The sequence below is a fragment of the Camellia sinensis genome, chromosome 14, assembly GCF_055761805.1.
Source record: "Camellia sinensis isolate YWXY chromosome 14, ASM5576180v1, whole genome shotgun sequence".
Taxonomy (NCBI): Eukaryota; Viridiplantae; Streptophyta; class Magnoliopsida; order Ericales; family Theaceae; genus Camellia; species Camellia sinensis.
This window is the reverse complement of record NC_138974.1, coordinates 47092464-47103816: the sequence shown is the minus strand read 5'-3', so window position 1 is coordinate 47103816 and position 11353 is coordinate 47092464. Positions and strand designations below refer to the sequence as shown.

At 41.7% G+C, this 11353-nt stretch overlaps 1 pseudogene; it reads right to left on the bottom strand.

Moving 5' to 3' along the window:
* Positions 1 to 1815: 1815 nt before the first annotated feature.
* Positions 1816 to 6305, bottom strand: LOC114300302 (putative mediator of RNA polymerase II transcription subunit 26c; annotated as a pseudogene).
* Between the last annotated feature and the right edge of the window lie 5048 nt (positions 6306 to 11353).

Genomic DNA, 11353 nt, shown 5'->3' with positions numbered 1-11353 from the left:
GGAAACGCTATGAGGTCGTTCACAGGCTAATCCAGGGAACGTTAAATGGTCACTTTGTTCGGGAGGGAGAAGATTTTCCCTTTTGCGGCTTTCCCAAGCCTTGGATGAATTCTATGAAGTAGCGTGTTCCTGGCTTTGAAATCTTCTTCGACTTGTAGCTGCAAGATAGTGATGCCGAGGAGAAGGCTGAACCAAGTGCTGAAGCTGAACAGAGCATAGAAAGTGACTCAGACAACAGTGAGCTTGGAGTAGGGACAGCACTGGCATGTCTCCTTGTAGATCCTTCGGCTAACTCAGAGAGCTTGAGGGATAACCTGACCATCTCCATGATTGGGGACCAACCAGGTGTGAACCCATCTAGTAGTATTTTGGATGCATTTGAAGCACCATCTCTCGTCTGGCAGCTGGAGGAGGGCTACCTGCCTAGTTCTGAGTTGGGTAATGAGCTAGAATTTGATTCCACAAAGTCTGTGGAGTTGGAATTAGATTCCTGTTCCTCTGAGTCTGAGTTCGATATTCCTAGGAGTGATAACCCGAATGCCAAGGTCTTGTCCAGGTCCTCTTTTTCTTTTACTTTTGAGTCAGTTATAACTGAAGCGCTGGATGAGCTGGACTTTATGAATGAGAATGCTGTTGATTCTGAGTATTTCTCTGTGCCACTTGTTTATTGCGTTGACCAAGATTTTCAGAATTTTAATGAAAACAATGAGGAAGGAATTCCTCTGGTTTTGAAAAATTTGTTAATCGAGAGGAAGAGAGGTTTGCAAAATCCCTTGCTGATGAAATCATTGCTTTTAATGTTGGTACTAAGAAGGATCCGCGTCTGGTCCAGATCGGGTCCACGGTATCTTCGGAGGAGTGCGAGCGCTTAGTCACTTTATTAAAAGATTTCAAAGATGTTTTGCGTGGTCCTATGATGACATGCCTGGAATCGATCTTGAGATTGTACAGCATTGGATCTCTCTTGACCCCAAGGCCCGACCCGTCAAGCAGAAGTTGTGCAGAATCCGTCCAGATTGGGCATTGAAAATTAAGGAAGAAGTTACCAAACAGATAGAGGCAGGGTTCTTACTTGTGTCTGAGTATCCAACGTGGTTGACCAACATTGTTCCAGTCCCAAAAAAGGATGGGAGAATTCGTGTGTGTGTGGACTTCAGAGATTTGAACAGAGCCAGTCTGAAGGACAACTTCCCTTTGCCACATATTGATGAGTTGGTAGACTTCATCGCGGGCCATGCATTGCTCTCTTTCATGGACGGATTTTTCGGGTATAACCAGATTCTGATGGTGCCCGAGGACAGAAAGAAAATTGCATTCACTATGCCGTGGGGTACCTATTGCTACAGGGTGATGTCGTTTGGGCTTTAAAATGCTGGGGCTACCTATCAAAGGGCTACAATCACTATTTTGCATGATATAGTCCACAAAGAGGTCGAGGTGTATGTGGATGACATGATTGTCAAGTCCAAAGAAATAGAGGGCCACTACACCGCCTTGACGAAATTCTTTCAACAGATCAGAGAATACAGACTGAGGTTGAATCTGTAGAAATGTACTTTCGGCATAACAGTAGGGAAGATGTTGGGTTTCTTGATCACACAGAGGAGCATGGAGGTAGATCCTTCTAAAATCAAGGCCATCCTAGAAATGCCACCACCAAGGACTAAAAAAGAGGTACGAGGCTTTCTGGGTAAAGTGCAATTTATAAGACGGTTTATTTCTAAATTAACCTTGACTTGTGAACCACTTTTTGGTCTCCTAAAGAAAGGAAAGAAATCCGATGGGATGATCGATGTCAATTCGCTTTTGAGCTGATTAAGCAGTACCTTCAAAATCCACCTGTGCTGTTGCAGCCAGAGCCGGGGAAGCCTTTGATTCTGTATCTGTCAATAACGGACACAACAATGGGATGCATGCTTGCTCAGGAATCTGAGGATAGGGAGGAGAAAGCCTTCTACTACTTGAACAAGAAAATGCTGGATTACGAGACCCGCTATACTCCGTTGGAGAAAGCTTGCTTAGCCTTGGTATGGGCTACCAGGAAGTTGAGGCACTACTTGTTAGCTCACTCCGTAATTCTGGTTTTGAGATTGGATCCCATCAAGTATCTCTTTGATAAACCAACGCTTACGAGTAGGCTAGCTCGTTGGTTGCTTCTTCTCTCCGAATTTGATCTCAAGTATGTCACTTGCAAGTCGGTCAAGGGGAGAGTTGTAGTGGAGTTCCTAGCAGACCACCCAGTAGAAAGGGATGAAGCGGTAGAATACCTGTTCCCAGATGAAGCCATTCTGCAAGTTGAGGAAGAGACTTGGAGCATGTACTTTGACAGAGTGTCCAATCAATACGGTTATGGGATAGGTGTGTTGCTGATAACACCCGACAATTCCCATATATCTTTAGCCTTCAAACTCCCGTTCAAGGTGTCCGATAACGAAGAAGACTATGAAGCATTTCTCGCTGGTTTGGAAGCCGCCCTGGAACTAGGGGCAAAAAGGTTGGATGTTATCGAGGACTCGAACCTAGTTGTTTCTTAAGCAAATGGAGACTGGAAAGTCAAGGAAGAAAAAATGAAGATTTATCACCAAACCCTGGACGTTCTAATTCCTAGGTTTGAAAAGCTAACTTGCACGCATCTACTAAGAGAGAACAACAGGTTCGCTGATGCTTTATCAACTCTATCTTTCATGATAGACATTCTGCTTGGAGTCTAGATGTGTCTGATCATCATTGAGCAGAGATACATGCTAGCCTATAAGACTATCGCCGCAATAGATGAAGCGCAAGATCAAAACCCTTGGTATTATGATATCTGTAACTTCTTGGAAAAGGAGATTTATCCACAAGGGGCAAATGCTAAGGACAAAAGGGCAATACGGCAGATGGCCATTCAATTTATCATCTGTGGAGGTAAACTGTACAAGAGGGTTCATCTGGGAATGCACAAGTTGTGTGTCGAAGAAGAGGAGTCAAAGCGCCTGATGGAGGCCATCCATGGAGGAGAGTGCAGAGCACACATGAATGGAGTGATGTTAGCTCGAAAGATTCTTAGGCAAGGTTACTTCTGGTCTATCATGGATGAGAATTGTATTGGTTTTGTTCGGCGATGCCACAAATGCCAAATTCGTGCTAATCGCATGATCATCCTACCGTCAAAACTGTACAATATGACTTTGCCATGACGTTTCTCAGTCTGGGGAATTAACGTCATCGGCGCAGTCACATCAAAAGGGTTGAATGGGCATGAATACATTCTGGTGGCAATTGATTACTTCACAAAGTGGGTGGAGGCTTTATCCTATGTAGTGTTGAAAGTAGTGCATGTGGCTAAGTTCATCAGAAACAACATCATTTGCCGTTATGGGGTCCCAAATGAGATTATTTCAGATAATGGCTCTTACTTTAAGAAGGAGGTGATAGACTTGTTGGAGAAATCCAATGTCACTTTCCATAAGTCATCTACATACCGGCCGCAAACCAACGGAGCTGTTGAGGCTGCCAAAAAGAACATCAAGCATATTCTACAGAAGATGGTTAAGACCTATAGGGACTGGCTAGATAAATTGCCATTCGCACTCTGGGGTTATAGAACTTCAATCTAGACGTCTACAAGGGCAACACCTTATTCTCTTGTCTACAAGATGGAAGTTGTTCTGCCAATTGAAATAGAAGTCCCATCGCTGTGAGTTATGGAGGAGTGTCAAATAGCAGAGGCAGACTAGCAACAGAGCAAGTTTGAGGAGCTAATGCTATTCGACGAAAGAAGGCTGAAAGCATTATACCATGTTTAGGGCTATCAACGTAGGATTTCTAGGGCTTTTAACAAGAAGGTTAAGTCCTGGAATCTCAAAGAGGGAGATATCACTACTAAAAAAAACACTTTTTGTGACCGCTACAAGCCGTCGCAAATAGTAAAAATACAGTCGCAAAAGACCTTTTGCGACGGCCCATGCGACGGCAAATGGGGGTCGCGAATGTGGGGGTGGCAAATACTTTTTGCGACGGCAAACCAACGGTCGCAAATTATTCGTAACCGCCTAAACTACTTATGGTGACCGCTATTTTGCCGTCGCAAAAAACAAAGAAAAATGCTAACATGTTTTTTGACAACCATCTTGTTACCTTTGCACGAAAATTAAAAAAAAAGAAGAAAGTGTAACGTTAAGCATTTTAGAAATAGTAATGACAATCAGACAATATTGTAGTTTAATTAGGCATTCCATTTGAGTATCAAAATTGGAGCCATATGTGAAAGTTAATACAAAAAGTTCTTTTATGACAAAAATACAATTCAAATAGAATGCTAGTAAAGCCAAAATATAGTAAAGTATCTATTCTCAGCTTCTTGGTAATTCTCATGAAGCTGTTTTCTTGTTCAAGGTCGAGGCTTGATTCCTTCTGTTGTCTCTGCAATTCACAGTAAAAGTAATGTGATTCACAACACTTTCTTTCTACCGCGTGGAGGCTGGTGCTTGCTAAAAAGAAAATGTGGAATCCAAAAATATTTTCTCTAAAAAGCCTAAAATTGAGTTCATTTTTGTTTTTCTTTTGGGGATGATTGAAAAAATGCAAAAATCCAAAGACCTAAAAATGCCCTTTCCACTTATTTCCTCCTCAGTTTTCTCATCAACCAAATAGAGGACAATTTAAAGGGTACCTTAGGAGGAGGGGCAGAAGCAGATAGGGGAATAGAATGGGTCGGTTTGGCAGGAGGAGCATCTTTTCGAGGAACTACTTTTGCTTTAGGTTTTAGTTTAGAGTTGTTCTTGTCTGAACCAGAGCTCCCATCTACAACAATTTTTATTAAAAAAGACAAAAAAATTGATATATATCATATCAAATCAAATCCACAAAAAGATAAAAACAAATAGACCCAATTGAGCTAGGAATTAGATTCAATAGTTACTTTGTGGATTTGGAGAGTAGGCAAAATCAGGAACCTGTAAAGACCACAACTTTGGAGATCAAAAGTTTGGAATTTTCACAAAAACCTTAAAATATTTTGTTTATCAAAAAAGCGCAGCCAAGCGAGGAAGTAAACGCTAACTTTTACCTGGTGGTGAAGACCATTTCAGGTATTACTAGGTGGTACATTTTGTTGAGGAGAGTCTCCATCAGCTGCTAACACCCCCACCATCACCATTAATGAACCTCTTTTTTAGTTCAATTCAAACAAGTAATTATTCTATCTACAAAGAGAAAGTAAGAGAGATAAAGGTTAAGAATTTTGGGTGATATTACCAATGAGAGAAGAAGAACCAAGTTGATTGGGTGTATTCAACTTAACCTATTCATCAACCAAATCTTTCCATTTTCTGTAAAGAAAAAAAACCATATTCTAACAACTCCCACAGCTATTTGTCCATGTCTGTGTATAGTAAAACAAACAAACATACACTATTTTCTTTCAAAATTGTTTGTTTTAGTTTCGAATCTTCAAACCTGACGAGTTGTTTAACTAATCTCCGCACATCATTTGATGGATTCTTCCGCAAACGATTCACATGCCTTCCAATATCAGCTTCCTGAGATAGAGACTCTTAGAAAGAATGAAAATGAAATATATATATATATGTATATATATTAGACATGTTTTCAATTACCTTGAGTGCTTTGAATGTTATATCCATATCTGCAAGGCTTTGAAGCAGTTCAACCTGGGACTCTTCAGACTGAAACAAAGAAATTATAGTTCAACAACACAGTTTCAAAAATTAATACTTGTAATAATAATAATAATCAGAAAACTAAGATTCAATAATTGTAGATAAAATTGAATGAATTCCTGGTCTGGATCTTCAAGTTGTTCTTTGATGTTAAGAATTCTGGTCTCTTCATCATCGAACAATCCTCCGTACGGATCTCATTCTTCATTGTCATCGTCATCGTCTCTATGAATTGACTGCGGAGTTGAAGGCGAACCTCCTTCCTTTTGTTGTTGTCGTTGTTCATCATCATGACTTCTCTCTTTCTTGATGAAATCCAAAGACAAAGCCTCTTTTTTGGAAACGCTGTTGGGTCTCTGGAGATCAACGTCGTAGTTCTGGAAATGCAAATCAGAGCTCGTTCTTGTGTAGAGTCGCTCCATGATTCTGTCCCTCCGATCCTTCAACTGGTGCTCGTAGTCCAACGAAGCCACAGTGATTGCTATTTCGATTAACTCCCACACGTTCACTCTGAAATTCGACAAAATCATCTGAAACGCATCCAAATCCATCCTCCAAAACCTAGTCGATCCAATCCAATCCAATCCGATCAAAACACCAAACTTCAGATCCCTTCTTAACTTCCTCTCTCTCTCTCTCTCTCTCTCTAAAACTTTATTCAACTAAAAGTAATGTGTTTCACAAACATTTTGTCCACAAAGATGAATAGATATTTTAAAGCAGAAAGAGGAGTCACGTTTATCATCTTCCTCACAAAACTAACTCACAGAAGTCATCTGGCTCCTCTGCTAACCAAAGTGAATCATGCATTTTAAGAAGGTACTCTAATACATATTCCACATTATTAGAGTACTCCATAGGTAGTGATGAACAATAATGGCATAAATGGTTTAGTGGTCATACCACTCCTAGACACATTGCTGGGTGTTGGATAGGCATTTGGGGTTTCAAACACATAGAGATTCAAACAAAAAATAGGAAGAGATTGAAACAAAAACCAGAGAGGTAAAGATCAACAAAATGCAGATAAACAAACATGTAAATGAACACGTTGAACACTTAGCATTTTTAACATATGAAACACTTCAAAATAAGCAGAATGAAATCAAAAATGACTTTTGTGATATAGAACAGAGCAAGAAACAATAAATTGATCAAACAGATGCAATCAAAATCAAAGACTAAAATCACATTACCAGTAGTTTCCTGACGAGAGTCACAGTTTTATCATGAATAGCAAGGAAAAACACCATGACATCAGTCTTGAACTCTTCATACTCAACGTGAACCTCATTCGCCAATTCATTGCGACATGATAGCTCTTCCTTTCAAACCTTCAAGCACACAACACCAACGAAGTTGACATCGATGAACCGATCGAAGATGCAATCAAGCGTAGATTTTAGATTGTTATAGTGAGAAGCTTCGAGGAGGCACTGCGAGACCTCCGCTTTGCACTAGTGATCTCAAGAATTTGAAAATAAATACTCTATTAAACCCAAGAATTGAAAAATTGGAGAGGTCTCTATAGTTGGCTTTGGTGAGAAAGAGAAAGAGAAGCGTCCATCATGGAGAAGAGGCGCAGCGGAGGGGAGAGAGAGGGAGAGAGAGAGAGAGTTGGATTCATTCATATAAATTAGGCTTACCGATTACGAATCGATCGAAATTTTCAAATCTTCATCAACAATTGATCAAAATTTTCAAATGAACAATAAAATTGAGAGTGGAGAATCGAAAGAAAGAGTCGTGCGACAGAGAGTGGAGAGTGAGATTTTGAGAGAGAGAGAGAGAGACATACCGTTGGAGGTCTCTTTAGCCGAAGAGAGCGCGAAATGGAGACAGGATTGGGAAATAACGCGTTTGGAATTTTAAGTACAATTAGAGTACAATTAGATTGTGGTGTAAAAAGTAATTTTTTGCGACGGTTAAACAATCAGTCACAAAAGGTCATATTTCTAGTAGTGTATGGTGCTAAAAGACAACCAAGCTCCCATCGATGACCCTAGGGGCAAGTTCAGACCCTATTGGACTGGTCCTTACACTAGCAAAACTATCTAGTCGGGTGGAGTTGTTATTCTCATGGACCTGGATGGCCTAGAATTTTCCCAACAGATCAACATGTACAAGTTGAAGAAATACGATCCCTGAGAGGCTCACTAGGCCAAGAACCCAGAAGGGCGACCTGGGCAAAAGTTAGAGCACAAAAATAGAAATAAAGAAAAACTGAGCTCGTAAGGTTGAAAACCCTAAAGGGCGGCCTTTGCAAAAGTTAGAGCACAAAAGGAGAGAGTTAATACCCGAGTGAACCCGAACTGAACTACGTAAGGCTTGATTCCCATCTTTGGGATATGTAGGCAACTTCATCCTGAAGTCCGGCCGTAAGCATCTCCAAATCAATTGTCCTGTCCACGTGTCTGATCAGTTCAACTTTGTCTGTTCTTTACTTAAGAGTTTGGTTGGGATCTCCACTCTGAGAGAAGAGCTAGTTACAATGCTGAGCAGTGGTGTTCAATTAAGGGGCAATTCGTGATATTTGGATTTGGGGTTGTACATCTTGAGGATTGATTTCGTGCATGTCAAGTGGTGATCCTTTTTGAAAATGGTTTTGAAAAGTTTTAATAAAAGTTGATTTTGTTCAAATTTTACCTTTTACAACTTAGACCATTTTTGGACCAAAAGGGAAAATTTTCAGTGCTTACAACTTTAATTTCATTTATTTCAATACAAAATTCTCCAACTTTCTGATACAAATCAAAGTTGCTTTTATTACATCGAAAAAAAAAACATTAAAGGAAAGGTCAAAACAATAAACTAGGGGCATAGATAAGTCAGGTGCTCCCGCGTCCCCCGCTCGTGCTTGTGGAAGCTTCTGAAGCTAAAGTGGGCCTAGTTTGTGCCTCATCCTCGAGCCAAGTCAAACACTCGCCAGAAACAGCGCAACTAAAACTAGGGGCAGGGGCTAGAAGCTCTCTCGTCCTCCAAGTAGTGAGGTATCTAGCCAAGTGTGAACCTTGGATCAGGAATAAAACTGGGTACTCTATCCCCTCCTTCGGGCAGATCTGATCATGCCCAAACTGACGCCTAAACCAAAAAGAGAAGTAGAACACATAGTGTGTGAGGCTGATCAACTGAACACTGGGCTGTCGAGCCATGCTGTAGCTCATCTCGGTCAGGTTAAGCCAGGGGTAATGCCAAGCTATGTCAACAGCAGACCTGTTGCACATCCAGTGGCACCACCATCCTTCATTCTAGAAATCCACTAGTTGGTGGCGGAAGAAATAGCCGCGAGTTGAGTACTTAGGGCAATAGTCCATTACCTTCAGCTTATCCATATGCCACACCTAGGAAGGGGTGAAATGAAAGAGAGATTAAAGAATAGAGAGATGTATGATGAGAGAAAAGTGAGAAAAGGGTTTTGAAAGAAAAATAGAGCATGAGTGCCGAGCGATGCGAGAAACACATATGAGAAAGGGTGGGAAACATTACCTGAAAAAGTAGTAGACTCCCCCCGAATTTGGTAGTCTCCCGCCGATGACATGTGTCTAAGCCCATCGAAGTCTCGGCCAGTGCCAAACTAATACAACTCTTGCCTTCTTTCAAACCTTGGGCCACTTCGATTAATTGAATGTTGGATTTGCCAAAACTAGGGGCAAGAAGGAAATGAGCTAGCGTGCATAAGCAGAGGGCATGTTGCTGAAAACCCCACCAAAGACGATTGCCGCAGTCACCAACATTGGAAAATCGATGAATCAAACTGGAAATATCTAGCTCTCCGTTGTGGGCCAGAGATCGAGCCTCGTACAGAGTAAGCCCACACATTTGTCCCAAAGCTTGAGCGTGACCAAAACGGGGCTGAGGCATGATTTTCTCGTCGTGCCGAGTTTCCATTAATGCCTGAAATTCTTCAATTATTTGGCACATTTCTTGTCCCCCGAAGCTAAAGACGAGTGTAATCGGGTCCCAGAACCTAGCCGTGGCATGAAGGAATGGAAAACAAAATGGAGATCGGCTCAACGGAAAAAGTGCATTTATGCCAAAACCCTAGAAATTTACCTTTTCCGAGCCGTCTAAAGTCGCTGTCCAATTCGAGAGTCTTTCGGTGAAAAATGACTCCATTTGTGAAGAATTTGCAGTTGAAATAAAGAATTCTCGAAGTTCAACCTTTTGTAGAAGATAAGGCAGTGAGTGGAAGTCAACTGTTAACAATCTGGAGGTTCTGCACCTTGATGGCCGGCAGGTGGCCGGCAAGTTTCTTTTCTGGCCTGCAGCCTTCTTTTCAGCCCTGTTATCCACCTTTGTGTTGAACAATGCTGAAAACATATGTTTCGTTCTGCTCTTTGTGTGTTTTTTAAGGTCTTGTTTTGAGTCCTTTTGGTTTTAGCAAGTTTGTTGAGTTGTATTTGAGTTGTTTTGTTTTGTTTATCGAGTTGGTATTTTGCTTATCGAGTTGTATGCTGCTTTTTGTATTTGGATTGTTGGTCGATTCATTACCCGATTAAGAACATTGTCTTAATCAAGTGCTCTTGGCCAATTCAATTCTATGTCCATTTCATGCTAATGTGGTGCTCATGATGTAAAAATGACAAACACTTTTCATAAAAACTGCGAGGGTTTTATTCCGATCATGGCTTTTTACAAAAGAGGAGTACAATTTTTAAAGCAATAAAACCTGAGGCTACACATGTGCTAATGCTACCATACAAAAAGAAACTAAGCAAAAATATGAAAAATTAGCGCCAGCCGCCTTAGGCTCGAGAGGCCCTCTTCGTCCTCTTCCTCAGAGGAGAGGACTCTGGGGCACTATCTCTGCCTCTCTTCCCTACTGTTGGAGAAGGTGTTGTCGCTGCTGGCGTTGGAGCCATCGGTATACCTAGGATCTGAAAAGGACAGTTTTCATATATCAGTTTCAGTGTGTGTATCGGATGCAAGCATAGTATGAAGTGTGTGTATCAGATGCAAGCGTGCCATGCAGAATGAGTGTATGCAGAAGTCAAATATAGTAAGTACAGTGTGTGAATGCAGCGTGCCAATACGATGTATTAGTGCAGTTTGGGAAACTACAGGTGAAATGCATCAGTGAAAATTTGATAGCATAAAGTGCAAAATTGGAGAAATTATCGAGATGCCGTGGAGACCAAGTAGCGTCTCCCTCCTCTATATCATACCCATCAAGGAGGCTATCAGCTCAAGAGCGCCTCCTGTGTACTCAATGGATGCCTACAAGTGCATTTGGATAATTAGTGTTCGTAGTGAATATGTCTAAAATGAAATGTGGAGTGCAAGTGGTAAAGAGTGGTCCATACCTTAGTCGGGCCTCTAACCCCGACAAGCTCATGCCCGGCCGCTGCGGGCTCAATTAGGATCTGATAAACATTCTCGGTATGCCGCAAGCATGTCAGCGCGGTGGGAAGTTCTGGCCAACTAGTCCTCTGTCTTGCCTGGGAAGCCCCTCTAGCACGGGCCTTGGTTTCCCTGGTCGCCCTGGTCACTCTAGGCATCTCTCTCACAGTAGGAGCTCTCGCTCCCTCACCTCCACAAGCACCGGTCAAAGGTGGCATGAGATGTGTCTGGATAAAGGTCGCGTAGTCGCCCTCTGCTCGGAAGTAGTCAGCATCCAAGCCCACCATAAACTGAGTGACTTCATCAATGGATAGGCTGTCTGCTGATCGCATGGACTCTGGCAGTGCCAT